This window comes from Armigeres subalbatus, chromosome 1 (assembly GCF_024139115.2).
Source record: "Armigeres subalbatus isolate Guangzhou_Male chromosome 1, GZ_Asu_2, whole genome shotgun sequence".
Taxonomy (NCBI): Eukaryota; Metazoa; Arthropoda; class Insecta; order Diptera; family Culicidae; genus Armigeres; species Armigeres subalbatus.
The window spans coordinates 103,093,687-103,110,871 of NC_085139.1; the positions used below are offsets into that span (position 1 = coordinate 103,093,687).

The following is a 17,185-nucleotide window of genomic DNA, read 5'->3' on the forward strand; positions in this document are numbered from 1 at the left end:
ATTGGGACAGCGGTAGGCGATAGACCGTCTAGCGGCAGACACAGATGAGTCTTCCTGATAGCGCCGATTTGGCTCTGAACACGCAAGTTTCAAGAACACACAAGCAGGAATAACGACGAAGGCACCGTGGGCGTGGAGAGAAACCCCTTAAAATATCGGCAGTTGAGGTCTCCACCAAAGAAGGTGTAGTCAGGATCGTGAAGCGGGGGTAGTTTACCAAACAACGAGATCAAGCCAGCTTTTGTCTATGCACAGCTGCAGACATACGATGGATGCCCACTGCGGGACGTCAAAATCGTCTTCGCCGGCATGAACGCTCTGGTCGGCAGGGAGGAAATGTATAGACCGGCGATCATCATCATGCATCAAATTTGCAGCGAAATGGTATTCAGAAGCACTTTATTCTACCGCAAAAATATCCATAAGGCCACATGGAAATCACCTAATTAAGAAACGGAAAACCAAATCGACCACGTATTAAATAATCAACGGTAAATTCTTTTCTGATATCACGAACGTCCGCACTTACCGCAGTCCGATTATTGAATCCGACCACTACCTCGTTGCGGTATGCAGCCTCTCGAAACTCTCGTACGGTATACAGCACGCGTCGAACCCGAACGCCGTGACTTAATATTGGGCGGCTACAAGACGATAGACTAGTCCAATACTACGTGCAGCAGCTGGAAGTAGCACTCCAAATGGAAGAGCAGCTAGGCGCAGCTTCTCTTGAAAATGGCTGGAAAGATATTCGACCCGCCATTGTAGGCACCGCAACCGCTGCACTTGGCACGGTGTCCCCGGATCAAAGAAACGATTGGTATGACGGCGAAGTGGCCGTCGGCCGAGGCCGAACCAAGCACGATACAAACGGGTGTGGAACAGACAAAACTTGATTTTTCGTAAGAAAAAGTGCCAGTAGAAAGATTGAAACCGTGAAGAGACGGATCAACTGTAGTTCTATGAGAAGTTAAACCGTTCACGTAAGGGCCACGTGCCACCGCCCGATATGTGTAAGGACATATACGGAAACCTTCTTAAGAGCAAGCGTGAGGAGAACCAAAGGTGGCGGCAGCACTACGAAGAGCACCTGAATGGCGTTGTGACGATGTATTGAACTTGGAAGCAAGCGCACAGGACATACGTTGTTCAGCTCCGGATCTCCACGATACCCAGAAGTAGATAAGCCGGCCCCTGGGGCTTGACCGACTACCAGAAGAGCTGTTTGAACACGGCAGCGAGGCACTGGTTAGAGCGCTGCACTGGGTAATTACCAGGGTTTATTAGAACAAGGTTCTGTCGCAAGAGTGTGTGGACGGGACGTGTCGTGTGTCCCATCTACAAAAAGGGCGATGAGCTTGATTGTAGCAACTGCCGCGCAATCACACCGCCTACAAGGTAGTCTCTCAAATTCAATGCCGCCGACTAACATCAATAAAAATGGCTTAAGCGCCACTCCCAAAGGAGACCATCTACCGCGATTGTAGGTTGTCCGACCTGTGAGACCTTTAAGGGGAGGATCCAAGTTTTCAGAGGTGACTGGAAGAGAAACGAGTAGGCTGGCAAGGGGGCGTGAGGACTTCACGACTGTAAGTCGCTTAATAAAAATATCCGTGTTCGGAATGATGATTTCCGCCGACGACAAGATTATTGCCTTCGCGGCCGTTATCATCACCGGAACTCGACTCAAAAACACCTCGTCCGAATGAAAAGCTGTACGTGGTCGGAATCGGGCCAACCTTCCCAGTAAATGTGCCTAAACTAATAGAATAAAACGACCGAAACGTGAAAAAAAAACTTTTCCCTTCACCTCATCAGATTTTTCTCATTCGACTAGCTGTTCAAACACTTTCTAGCTTCAGTTTAACCATTTATTGAAAGCAATTCAAAAGCAGTTCGTTTAAGAAAACCATTCATAAAGAAAAACAATTTCCTTCTTCATTTCATGTCCTCTATTCTTCTTTTATTTATCAACTACATATTCTTATAGGCCTACTCTACTTATTCTCTCTATCTAGCTAGCTTGTGCGATGAATTCATGTGCGTTTCGATTACTGATAACTGGGGGTGTGCAAATTAACTTTGCCGACTACCGCCGCATAAACTAGACGAGCTGTCGAGACGATGCATAAACGAGACGAGCGGTAGGGCTGTCGAAACGGTGGCGACACTAGCGGTTTAACTCGGGCTAGGGGCAAACTTCACCAAGCGCTTGGAAATATTGGAACTCACTGTTCGGCGGGCGCGCCTACTGTTGGCCGTGGCCACGTGTGCGACCCGCGGCCGTTTAACTCCTGCGGACTCCGAAAAACGTTGCCGTCGTGCTTCACGCCATCGATGCCTCCTGCGCGTGGATCGGTGGACTTCTAGCGGTCGTGTGTAGTTGTCGCGGCGATCGCCTTGGTGATGTAGGGGCTACCGTGCGCGCCTTGCACGCTGGGGCCGTCGGTTCGAATCCGGCTCCGGAAGACATTTTTTGCAGCTGTTCCCGTTGGTCGACTAACTTGGCTTCTTCTTTCGGTTAGCTCACAGCTCGTAGCTCTAGCCCTGCCTAGGGAGTGGAATTGCGTTCGTTGCCCTCTCCGGCCGGCCACGTAAACCGCCGGGAAAATGTCTCGATGCTGGACTGCGGGGTCGAAACGGTCGCTGACGAAAAGGGTGGTGTGACGGGCCTCGCAATTCTTGGCACAGATCTGTTTCGGAATTTAAGATGCCGTCATACAGACGGGTTAAAGGTAGCCTCACACCTCGGGAATTTGGTCCGCGGATTTTTCCCCCATGTATTTCTACATATGCGATGTTTTCGGGATTTGGGCACGGAAAATCAAAACCCCGGCCCCATTTAAAATGCACGGGGACCAAAATCCGGCGGAGAATTTTCCCGATGTGTAAGGTAGCCTTAACTCTGGCACATTTGGCACACTCATATCATCAGTATTACCTGTCGCATCCAAATTCTACGCACTAATTTAACTGTCGCACGCACGCACTTTAGCTACTCTGCCTATCTACTTGAGGGAAATTAGGAAAGAAAATCTAATTAGGTAAAACTCAAAGGTTTCTTCACGCCTGAACTTCACAACCACGGCGCGGGACTTAACTTGGATCGCTCTCGCCTCTTTCACAGACCAGAACGAAGTGAAAGAGTCGTGTTTTAAGATCCTCAGATCAAGGCGCGAGATTTCAGATCTTCGTCGCCGAAAATTACGCGAAAACAACGAAGTTGATTGTTTTCGCGAAAGGTCTAAAATCATCATACCGAATACAAATCATTTCATTATTCAGAAAACCATTTCGTCCCCACTTTTAGGAGCCAGATCTTCCATCTCGCTTCCCAACCCGAATGTTATTTTACAGAGCTGGGATCAACGATACTTGAACCGAGGCCGATGCCCGGTCTCGCTCATGTTGATTTGGCTAACGACTTTACCTTTGGCGCCAGGAATAAACCGTGAACTTATGAACTCTAATATTCCACGTGGGTGAGTACGTGAGTGGTCTCTAAATAAGCACGGAACCGCAAAACAACTCACGTTGTGCTTCCTTTCACTCAAATCCGCCCTTTCGTGGAAGCAGCCAAAAATAAGTATTTAAAATGCGAAAAAATCCGGTGAGTACTTCACCTTTACTCCCGTGTTGAGTTTTCACCCACTATGAAGTTTCTTTAACTCAAATTTATGTTATTTTCACTCACCCGAGACTATGGTGAAAACAACTTAAATTTGATTGGATTGGATTCTGATGGCTTTTCCGCAAACGTGACCTTTAAGTGGTCTTGTTGTGTAGGGGTTATCACGCCTATCTAGAGAGTAGGAGGTTGAGGGTTAGAGTCCCTCCAAGACACGTGGATTCTTTTTCGCAAATTTCATATCAATTTGTCCATTTCGAAACATATGCTGTGCATATGCACAGCCAAGATATTTAACAAAAAAATGGTTTTCGTACGGCCGAGTTGCCGAATAATATGCAATTAATTGTTAACTTAAATTTGGCTTCTTCCACAGAACAGCACACGTTGGGTCGATACCAAGGGCTCCATACGCCTGTCACTGGCGAACAAAGCTCGTGTACTCTGTATCAGGGGGAGAAGGCGGAGCACTGAAGCCCTACCCCGACATGTGCGACATCTGGATTTGGTTCTAAAATGTAAACAACAGTGTTAATTCTCTACCACCTTGTTGCGTACGCCCTCTGCGTAACAACGCACCTACTACAACACCGATATGAATAGCATACCCAAGATGAATACATCACTAGGTGTTCCAATCTGCCAAATTCACGATTCAGCCATCTTGGATTTTAGTATGGGAGAGCCAGCCGGTTTGTTTATGTTTTGCACCGAAAATGAATTTTTCACCCCCGCCTTCTTCTCGTCCATAAATTGGGCGGATTGAAACACCTTCCGAGCAAAGCTTGAGAGCAAATCGATAACTAATTTTGTTCTTGTGAAATCGACTGATTTTGATAACTTAGGTTGATATCCTTTTGGTCGTTTTAACGGTTAAAAGATCAAAATCTACAGCAGAAAAATCTTACTGTGACATCAAATCGAAAACTATTCCTGCTATCGATGAGAGCAAATCGAAAACTGATTTTGATATTGGTTCCGATAACAAAGTAAGTACACAGTTTGATGTCAGATCATACAATTTAGAAATCAACAGCAAAATGAGATCAAAATATGTAATCAGTCATGATGATTCATATTTGAAAACAAATTATGATTTCAATTTGATATCTATATCAAAATATGTTCTCTATATGCTGTCTTTATGTTTTCAGACTTTGCTCGGGCTAGTTGTGTATTCATCTTGAGCATACCTTTAATCGCCGTACACGATACGATGACAGCTATAGATAATTGTCATGCACTGTTACGGATAGAATAGAGTGAGAAGTCGAAAAGATATACTGAATTGAACCATACTGTCGTGTTCTGATTGTTCGCTAAAATTGTTGCTCGGAAAGTATATTTTTTCAGTTAACAGCTCCTAAGTTAATACCACTTGAATTTCAAAATCTAGAATAGTTTTTCTACAGAATCTGTAGTAAATTATTAAGAATCTATAGTGGTAAGATATTCCTGGCTTATGTCCAAACGTAGAATTCATGTAACTCTCAAAATTGTAGGTTATCATACCAGAAGATCGTTCATAGTTTCGTTCCTTTCGTTTCGATACTTACGAGTTATAACTAAGGTAAATAGCTGTAAATCAGTGAGAGAAAGCACTTACTAATTGTTGTACTTAGAACTAGATTTGGCTATACGGCCCTAATCGGTGTCAATCGATCGTTACGTAGAAAACCAAGGAAACGTACAAACGTAAGTAGGTGACCATTACTCTTGGAGAAGAATTATGAATTTAGTTTCTCTTATGCAGGAAAATTTTAATCGTGTCCCGCATATTCGCGCCATAATAAACCGATTGAAAATTACGGAAAGGCGTTTCATTCGTTGCATAAGCAACATTAAAGGTATGGTATTCATATCGGTGTTGTAGTAGGTGCGTTGTTACGCAAAGGGCGTACGCAACAGTCCCCCATAGTGTTTGTGTCCTGGTCCAACTCACTTTCGTCTGCACCTACGTCCAATACAGCAATCTTAACCGCAGGTCTGTCGTAGAGTCCAGAAGAAGTCTGTACTACCGCAGAACGCACTTGACCGTCTGATGATGTCTTCACCGAAACCACTCGTCCTTTCGGCTAACAGTTCCTTACCAACTCCGGATCAGCTATAACGACGACGTCCCCGACAGCTATTGGTCTCACAGGGTAGGACCATTTAGAACGACGTGTTATTGTAGGCAAGTACTCGGCTACCCAACGTTGCCAGAAGCGATTTGCCAATGTATCCGATGCTTTCCATGACTTCCGAAGTTCAAGCGGATAATCGGTGTAAGGGACCGAAGGTTTGGACCCATTCGACGATCCTACCAGAAAATGGTTTGGTGTAAGAGCCGGCGAAGTATAGTCATCCACCGGTACATGTGTTAGAGGTCGGCTGTTGATAGTGATTTCCACCTGAATCAAGTAACTGCGTAGCACCTCTTCAGTAGGTATTCGTTGAGGTTTAATGATTGCAAGCACTTTCTTCGCCGACTAAATAAGACGCTCCCAGAAGCCGCCCATGTGTGGAGACGCAGGCGGATTGAACCGCCAGGAAGTTGTTGGTGTGGTGAATTCAGTCATTAGTTTTTCTATGTCCAAAAATGCCACCGCAGCCTTAAGTTCTTTTTCCGCGCCCACGAAATTCGTTCCGCGATCGCTTCTGATCTCAACAGGGGTCCCACGACGTGCGAAGCAATTCCTTAGCGCCATAATGCAAGAGCTTGTACTCAACGATGCAGCTAGCTCGATATGAATTGCCCTGGTTGTCATGCATGTGACAATCACACCCCAACGTTTTTCGTGATGACGCCCTACAAGAACGAGGAACGGCCCAAAGAAGTCTACACCAACGTAGGAAAAGGGACGTATGAAGGCAGCTACTCTTGCTTTTGGAAGGGGTCCCATGGCCGGTGGTGCTGGTCTCGCACCAAGGATTTTACACTGCTGACAGTTTCGGCGCACCTTGAGACAAACTCTTCGCACACGTGGAATATAGTATTGTTTACGGATTTCATTGACGCATGTTTCATGGCACTGATGATGATAGCGGCAGTGCACATCAGAGACGATGAGATCTGTGACTGGGTGTTCTCGGGGAAGCACGATAGAGAACCGGTCACTCTCGTCTACAAAGTCACACTCACCCAAACGACTGCCTATTCGCATAATCCCACGATCATCAATAAAGGGATTTAGCTTATATAACCGGTCTCTTTTGTTCAGCCGTCGACTGTCGGCTAATATTGCTGCTTCTTCACTATTTCAGTTTGCGTTGATATCGCCAAATGCATGAAGATGCAACAAACTTGCAAAAGATCTGGCATACAGTGTTGCTGTACATTTTATCATTCAAGAAGATTATATTATAATCGAGGTTGTAATAATATGTCATGCTATTTAAGCAAAATACAATGAGGCTTTACTCTACATTTAATATATTGTGATAGAGAGTTCATTTTTCTTGGAAAAGCATGATGAAACTAATAAATAAAGCGAAAATAAGTGGAATTCTCGCTTAACTTTTCAAAAGGTCCTAAGTAACATTTTTTTCATGAATTAATTTGAGTACAGCAATCAAAAGCTTTCATGTTGTTCTGTTGATTGCGCTATTCAAATTAATTCATGAAAAAAATGTTACTTAGGACCTTTTGAAAAGTTAAGCGAGAATTGTTTGATATAAGTTCCAAAAAAAACACGAAAAACATTTTAGCACCACTGCCCCGATGTATACATCGAACCAAAACTAAAGTAAATCCGATGATTAACACGCTTAAATGGACACATCAGCATGTATTTTGACAGCTCGTTCCTGTGCAAGTTGCTTGCAGGTTGTCTGCAATGCTAATTTTCGTTGCAAATTGCAATATATACTTCTCTCTGGGCTCGCATGATTTGGAACGCTTCTGCTTCAGATAGTTCCTCATTTGTGAGTGGTCCTTTGTACGTTGGCTTCCTATTCTTCATCTTTCTGATGTTTCCGATGAAGCGTTGAACAAAGGCCGTTACGCGCCTCAAACGTTGCCAGGAAGAATAGTTTTCCGGGAGCAGAATCGTTCGAGCTTTACCTTCGGAGTGAAATAGTAGATTGAGTCGAATTTCTATAAAGATCTTCGACGCCTTTCATTCACCTGAGTGATGTTCATGGATGGCGCCATAGATTCTGACGAAGCGATCAAAGTTCAATATAGATCCCGCGAGATGCACGGAGATCTGCCGAATTGTTGCTTACCCGGTTCGATATAAGCCGCTAAACAATAGAACAAAACCCTATCAAAGAAAGGCGCACAAGAGATACGTTTCGAAGACGCGGGCAGGAATTTCAATGCTAGAGATTGGTTGCTGCTGAAACAGAGATCAAGAAGCTATCACTGGAGAGGTGTTTCCACTATATACTGGACAACGCGAAGCAGGATCGATCAGACCGTTCTACAAAGCGAATTTGCATCGTAGGGTTATGAGCAGACAGCGCCAATGTGCGTTCCAGAGGTAGAAGTGGCAAACGTATCATCCATCTTTTTTACGCTTTGTCAGTTCGACTGTAACTAACCTGAAATCTTCACGTAAGAACATCTACGTGTAATGTTCAAAATGAGTAAAACTTCGATGTGTAGTTCATTCAAAGTGTTACGGGGGGGAATGTTACGTAAGAATATAATTGTTAACCCCTGGCTACCCTGTGTGTATGTTAAGACATTTTTTGTATATGTGTATCAATTTTAGGTGTTATTTTAATCAGTTGAAAATAACGATGCAACAGCACGGATGCGACAGAATCACATTTTCTGTTGCTGAAATAGTAAAAACACCGAAGATGTGAGTACCTAATTATTTATTGCATTCGATGTCGTATTTATTAATATGTATTAAATATAGCTTTATAGCATGATGCAATATAATTTGTATTTATTGCCGCGCTGAAAGATCGGTGACTTCTGTGCTGTTCGTAACACACCTTTTTGTTGGCAATTTTTATGCACACTTTTGTGTTCGTTGTTTTATCAAAATCAAACACTCAATCATGCAGCAATATAACGATGTAGTATGCTTGAGATACCCGCTTGTCTATAGGGACTCCGAAAAGAATTTATTTGCAGAAACTAACCGAATATAAATATGTTCGCATTAACGATTGCGCCCTAACACTGGTTCTAAGCTCCGATCACGAAATTCCAATTGTTCCAGGGACATTGGTCATCGTTTTGAAAATGGGTATGGTTCCGGAGATATTGATATTGGTCACTACCTGATCAAGCCGGAAACACGTCTTTCGATGTGTCAAACTTCATGATTTTGCAAATCAAGTTCACAGAAATGTGTTCTGAGGATATTTGGTCATTCTGGTCACATTCCGGGGCGCCCTGGGGACACTTTTTCTCGCGAAATGCTGCATTCGTATCGACGGAATTCTGTCAAACCATGAAGACATTCGGTTGAAGCAGTTGATTCAAAAGTATGAGATTGCTAATGTCGTTCCTGTTCGCGTGACTAATGGAACGTACACACGGTCAAGCAGTTTGACCAACATTGACTCCACCTCTCGTTTATTCAAACATCAATCAAGTTTTACCAACAGCGGCACGAACAATCAATTTATTCGACCAACAATATCACACACCAACGACCGAAGCGCCAACTTGAGCACCAACCATCAAAAAATATATGGGGGTTTGTGCAACTTCACTACAAATGCTCAAACATGTTCGGCGAACGTTGACTTCGCCCCCGACAACTTAAACCAAAATCAAACCGTTTTATTTTTTTCCAACCGAGCCGCCAACTGTCAAATGGTTGTTCGAACTAAAAATACTACAATAAGAGATCGGCGAAGACGCCATCTTGTTTCCAATCGAACCGTCAAAAGCGGTTCCAATTCAACTTGTTTACTTTTTGCATCCATAAGAAGCAAGCAAAAATTTCAAGTGATGCCGGTATTATTTTCACGATTTCATGCATTTTCATACGTTGCCATTTCGACAGTTTTTCACTCCGCCGGTCTCTGGTTATAGGGTGGCTAGTTCGAACTACTTCACACATGCTCGAACAAAGCAGCAACCAAAGCGTTTTCTTGGGGGCGGAGTCAATGTTCGTCAAACTGCTTGACTGGTGTGTACGCTGCATAACATCTAGGTTACTTCGACCTGGCAGCCAAATTACCGGTACTACAACTGTCAAACCGATACTGGTGATGAAACCAAATATGCACTACAACATGGTGCATAAAATATAGCCAATTGAAGCTTGTTGAAGCATAATTTGGCAACATAATTTAAATGACTACAGCGCCACTTGCGTTCTACTACTTATGCTTCTACTGTCGAAGCCAACCAAAATTTGCTTCTTCAACACATAAGAATAAAAACTCCCACGAAAATATGCTACGGTCGCGATCATGGTGCACTTAGATTCAGCATTAGCATTAGCACTTGTAAGAGCTTGTAAGTAATGCCCAATTTATGCATAATTCGAAAATAAAAAAAGCAAAGGCATGGCTGGATTCTGGAACACCAACGCTAAGTATTTTGATTTTAGTGTGCTCCTCCATCTACTCAATCTCTCACAATCACCATCTCTTCTCTCTTTTCGCCACTCACGAGTCACGCGCGAGAGCTTGACCAACTTGTTGCCGCCGAGTGCTGCGCTGCGTGTTGCTCTCAGTCCTAAACCAGTCCTCGATCGTTTCGGTTTTGTTGCCGTTTGCGGCTCGTACGAAGATCGTCGCGCGGATCTGCATTGATCCATTGTTTACCGTCAGCTGTTTGTGTGTGAAATTTACAGTGCGGATTAGACGATACCGGGCCGTTGCCGTTGGATATTTGGGCACGAATCGCTATGCTGAACCGCGATGTTTGCGTTTTGTTAACACATGTTTCGCAACTTTTGTAACATTGTTCATTGAGGTACAACTACGGCGCGTGATAGTACTGTGGATTGTGGCGTTGTGTTTAGTGGTTCGTTAGATTCGAAGAACAAGCAAAAGGACCTCCGATGTAGAGGAGTGAAGTGCTCGCAGTGCCCAACAACTGATGGTTGGTAAACACATCGTACCTACATTATGCAAGTTGTGCCTATTACGACGAACGTGTGCTTGATAGGATTTAAGTCGTAGTGTTTTGATAAGAAGTTGTGAGCTCGGTATGAAGCAGCACCGAAGGAGGTCATTGGTGCGTGTCCCGCTCGCAGTTGTTTCGATGCAAGCGAAGCTGTGAGAAGTGTGTATCCAATTACCGAAAATGTATGTACAATGAGTGTGTAGTACGAATAACCAACGTTAGCTGCATTGTAATAATGACTCATGTATGAAAAAATGAATACTTATTTGCTACGAGCTACCCTGTCTAGATTAGATTATAATCTGAGTTTAATTCTGTGCTTCCACTGCTAGCGCATTTTATTTGAATTTTGTAACAAGATAAATTATAAGCTAAAACATTTGCGTAGTAGCTGAACATCCTCAATACGGAGCTGTTCTCGGAATATTATTAACACGGTTGTTAGGGTATGTTTTTTTTGTACAATATGGTTTTCTGTAAAATAGTAACTACAACCAGTATGGAACGATCATCGGCGATCGATCGTATTCGAAAGTTCAAGGGTTATTATGCCAGTGCCAGAAATGCTCCCTGCATACCTGTTTGTTGCCCAGGGAGCCTCCGAAAACCGGTCCTCATTGCGTTATGGAGTATGTTTCAGCATTGTGTAGGAGTAGGAAGCGGTTGTTTGGAATACTGCAGATGATGGGTTTCTGTATTCAGCACCATCCGAATTTTATGGATTGTCTCTTTGTCGACTCTGATGTAAATGATCTGATGAAATATGGATCAAAAATGTCAAAAATTTCTTTGACGTGACATTCTGAAACAAGCGACAATTTCTTGTATGTACTGACAGACTATGAGCATTCGCTTGATTGTAAATTGCTTAGGATTTAGGATTTCACTCATGCCATGATCGCATGGTCATTGATGTAAAGAAAAGGAAGAATGCATACTTGTATGGTTTGGGAGATTTTAAATACATTGGCATTGTCATTTAAAAACTGTATTCAAAAACAAAATAAACCCAATAGCAAAGGTCGTCACACATTATTTTTGAGTCTGGGTTTCTACTTTGCTTTGTTGGATTGTCTATGAATGAGCAGTGACAATCCATATCCAATCGAAATCCAATAAAAATCCATTCCAAATCCAACTATAAAACAATCCAACTCAAATCAAAATTCTATCCAAATCCAATTCATACCCAATGAACTTCCAGTCCAAATCCAATCAAAATTAAATTCAAATCCAATTCCAATTACAATCCAAATACAATTCAAATCCAATCCAAATCGAATCCACATTTAATCCAATCCCATTTCCAATAACAATCAAAATCCAGTCAGAATACAATCCAAATTCAATTCAATTTAAATTCAATTGCACATCCAATCCAATTCCAACTCCGATAAAAATCCATTTCAAATCCAATTCCAATTAAAATTCAAACCAAAAGCAAGCGTAGGCCATTTAAAATCTAATCCAAATCCAATACAAATGCAATCCAAATCCAATCCAAATCCAATCAAATCCAATCCAAATCCAACCCAAATCCAATCCAAATCCAATCCAAATCCAATCCAAATCTAATCCAAATCCAATCCAAATCCAATCCAAATCCAATCCAAATCCAATTCAAATCCAATCAAAATCCAATCCAAATCTAATACAAATCCAATCCAAATCCAATCCCAATTCAATCCAAATCCAAATCCAATCCAAATTCTATCCAAATCCAATCCATATCAAATCCAAACCTAATCCAATCCAAATCCATTCCAAATCCAATCCAAATCCATTCCAAATCTATTCCAAATCCAATCCAAACCAATCCAAACCAATCCAAACCAATCCAACCAATCCAAACCAATCCAAACCAATCCAAACCAATCCAAACCAATCCAAACCAACCAAACCAATCCAAACCAATCCAAACCAATCCAAACCAATCCAAACCAAACCAACCAAACCAATCCAAACCAATCCAAACCAATCCAACCAATCCAAATCCAATCCAACCAATCAAACCAATCCAAATCTAATCCAAACCAATCCAAACCAACCCAATTCAATCCAAACCAATCCAAACCAACCAAACCAATCCAAATTCATCCAAACCAATCCACATCAAACCAAACCCAATCCAATCCAAACCAATTCCAAACCAACCAAACCATTCAAACTATCCCAAACCAATCCAAACCAATCCAAACCAATCCAAACCAATCCAAATCCAATCCAAACCAATCCAAACCAATCCAAACCAACCAAACCAATCCAAACCAATCCAATTCAATCCAAACCAATCCAACCAATCCAAACCAATCCAACCAAACCAATCCAAACCAAATCCAATCCAAACCAATCCAAACCAATCCAAACCAATCCAAATCCAACCAAATCCCAATCAAAATCCAAGCCAAACCAATCCAAACCAATCCAAACCAATCCAAACCAACCAATCCCAATCCAATCCAAACCAATCCAAACTAACCAATCCAAATCAACCAAACCTCAATTTCAATCCAAACCAATCCAAATCCAAATCATCCCAACCAACCCAAGTCTTTTCCAAACCAACCAAACGCAATCCAAACCAATCCAAAACCAATCCAAACCAATCCAAACCAATCCAACCAATCCAAACCAATCAAATCCAATCCAAATCTAATCCAATCCAAATCAATTCAAATCCTCTAGAATTCTAATCCAAATCCAATCCAAATCTAATCCAATCCAAATCCAATCCAAACCAACCAAACCAATCCAAACCAATTCCAACCAATCCAAACCAATCCAAACCAATCCAAACCAACCAACCAAACCAATCCAAACCAATCCAATCCAAACCAATCCAAACCAATCAAAACCAATCCAAACCAATCCAAATCCAATCCAAACCAACCAAACCAACCAAACCAATCCAAACCAACCAACCAACCAAACCAACCAAACCAATCCAAACCAATCCAAACCAATCCAAACCAATCCCAAACCAATCCAAACCAATCCAAACCAACCAAACCCAATCCAAACCAATCCAAACCAATCCAAACCAATCCAAACCAACCAAACCAATCCAAACCAACCAAACCAACCAAACCAATCCAAACCAACCAAACCAATCCAAACCAACCAAACCAACCAAACCAATCCAAACCAACCAAACCAATCCAAACCAATCCAAACCAATCCAAACCAATCCAAACCAACCAAACCAATCCAAACCAACCAAACCCATCCAAACCAATGCAAACCAATCCAAACCAATCCAAACCAACCAAACCAATCCAAACCAACCAACCAATCCAACCAATCCAACCAACCAAACCAATCCAAACAATCCAAACCAATCCCAAACCAATCCAAACCAATCCCAAACCAATCCAAATCTAATCCAAACCAACCAAGTCCAAACCAAAACCAACCAATCCAAACCAATCAAATCCCATGCAAACCAATCCAAACCAATCCAAATCAAATCCATCCACAACCAATCCAAACCAAACCAAACCCAACCAACCAAACCAATCCAAACCAATCCCCAAACCAATCCAACCAAACCAAACCAACCAAACCAATCCAAACCAATCCAAACCAATCCAAACCAACCAAACCAATCCAAACCAATCCAAACCAACCAAACCAATCCAACCAATCCAAACCAATCCAAACCAATCCAAACCAACCAACCAATCCAACCAATCCAAACCAAACCAACCAAACCAATCCAAACCAATCCAACCAATCCAAACCAATCCAAATCCAATCCAAACCAATCCAAACCAATCCAAACCAATCCAACCAATCCAAACCAATCCAAACCAATCCAACCAACCAAACCAATCCAAACCAACCAAACCAATCCAAACCAACCAAACCAATCCAAACCAATCCAAACCAATCCAAACCAATCCAAACCAACCAAACCAATCCAAACCAATCCAAACCAACCAAACCAACCAAACCAATCCAACCAACCAAACCAATAGAATCCAAATCCAATCCAAACCAACCAAACCAACCAAACCAACCAAACCAATCCAAACCAACCAAACCAACCAAACCAACCAAACCAATCCAAACCAACCAAACCAACCAAACCAATCCAACCAATCCAAACCTATCCAAACCCATGCAAACCAATCCAAACCAAATCCAAACCAATCCAAACCAATCCAGATCCCATCAAAACCAATCCAAACCAATCCAACCAATCCAAACCAATCCAAACCAACCAAACCAATCCAAACCAATCCGAACCAAATCCAAGTCCAAACCAATCCAAACCAATCCAAATCCAATCCAAACCAACCAAACCAATCCAACCAAACCAAATCCAACCAAACCAATCCAAACCAAACCAACCAATTCCAAACCAATCCAAACCAATCCAAACCAATCCAAACCAATCCAACCAATCCAACCAACCAACCAACCAAACCAATCCAACCAATCCAAACCAATCCAACCAATCCAAACCAATCCAAATCAAACCAACCAATCCAAATCCCAACAATCCAAACCAAACTGAATCCAAACCCATCAATCCAACCAATGGAAACAATCCAAACCAATCCAAACCAACCAACCACAGACAAAATCCAATCCAAATTCAATCAAACCAATTCTTATCTAACCATAGCCCAAACATCAATCCAAACCAATCCAACCAACGCAAATCCAATTCCAAACCAATCCAACCAAATCCAAATCCAAACCAAACCAACTCCGATTCCAATTCAAGTCCAATCCAAACCAATCCAATTGATCCAAACCAAACCAACCAATCCAACCCAGTCCAAACCAATCCAAACCAATCCAAATCCAATCCAAACCAACCAAACCAATCAAGATCCAACCAAACCAATCCAAAGTCCAATCCAAACCAACCCAAACCAATCCAAACCAATCCAGATCCAATCCAAACCAATCCAAAGCCCAACCAAACCAACCAAACCAACCAAACCAATCCAAACCAAATCCAAACCAAATCCAACCAAACCAACCAAACCAAACCAACCAAACCAATCCAAACCAATCCAAACCAACCAAACCAATCCAAACCAATCCAAACCAACCAAACCAATCCAAACCAATCCAACCAATCCAAACCAATCCAAACCAATCCAAACCAATCCAAACCAATCCAAACCAACCAAACCAATCCAACCAACCAATCCAACCAATCCAAATCCAACCAAACCAATCCAAACCAACCAAACCAATCCAAACCAATCCAAACCAATTTAAATCCAACCAGATCCAACCAATTCCAAACCAATCCAAATCCAATCCAACCAATCAAAACCAATCCAACCAACCAAACCAATCCAAACCAATCCAAACCAACCAAATCCAAACCAAACCAATCCAAACCAATCCAAACCAACGCAGATCCAATTAAAACCAAACCAATCCAATTCAACCAAACCAACCCAAACCAATCCAAACCAATCCAGATCCAACCAAATCCAATCCAAACCAATCCAAACCAACCAAACCAACCAAACCAAACCAATCCAAATTCAAACCAATCCAACCAATCCAATCCAACCAAACCAAACCAATCCAATTAAAACCAATCCAAAACCAACCAAACCAATCCAAACCAACCAAACCAATCCAACCAATCCAAACCAACCAAACCAATCCAAATCCAAACCAATCCAAACCAATCCAACCAATCCAACCAACCCAATCCAATCCAAATCCAACTGCAACCAATCCAAACCAATCCAACCAATCCAAATCCATGCAAATCAATCAACCAAAACCAATCCAAACCAATCCAAATCCAATGCAAAACCAATCCAAATCCAACCCAAATCCAATCCAAATCCAATCCAATTCCAATCCAAATCCAATCCAAATCCAATCCAAATCCAATCCAAATCCAATCCAAATCCAATCCAAATCCAATCCAAATCCAATCCAAATCCAATTTAAATCCTATGCAAATCCAATCCAAATCCGAATCAAATCCCATTCAATTCCAAATCCAATGGAAATACAATTCAAATATTATTCAAATCCAATCCAAGTACAGACAAAATCATATCCAAATTCAATCAATATCCAATTCTTATTCAATCCATAGCCCATTCCAATATCAATTCAAATCCAATTCTAATTCCAACGCAAATCCATTCTAAATCCAATTCCAGTCAAAATCCAATCCAAACCAAATCCAATTCCGATTCCAATTCAAGTCTATTCCATAACCAATCCAATTTCGATCCAAATCCAATCCAAATCCAATCCAATTCCAATCCAAAATCCAATCCAAATCCAATCCGAATCCAATCCAAATCCAATCCAAATTCAATCCAAATCCAATCCAAATCCAATCCAGATCCAATCCAAATCCATTCCAAGTCCAATCCAAATCCAATCCAAATCCAATCCAGATCCAATCCAAATCCAATCAAAGCCCAATCCAATTCAAATCCACTAAAAATTCAATCCAAATCCAATCCAAATCCAATCCAAATCCAATCCAAATCCAATCCAAATCCAATCCAAATCCAATCCAAATCCAA

The 17,185-nt window shown here is 41.9% G+C and overlaps 1 protein-coding gene across 3 annotated transcripts in view; it reads left to right on the plus strand.

Moving 5' to 3' along the window:
- The first annotated feature begins 10,274 nt into the window (after positions 1 to 10,274).
- The window catches only part of LOC134203912 (uncharacterized), a 290,894-nt gene continuing 283,983 nt past the window's right edge, over positions 10,275 to 17,185 (plus strand). Inside the window, exon 1 of one of the 3 annotated variants that reach the window (XM_062678751.1) lies at positions 10,275 to 10,840. The gene's annotated coding sequence lies outside the window, so the exon portion shown is untranslated. The remainder of the gene's footprint in view (positions 10,841 to 17,185) is intronic. The other 2 variants (XM_062678755.1, XM_062678762.1) reach the window with 2 other exon arrangements.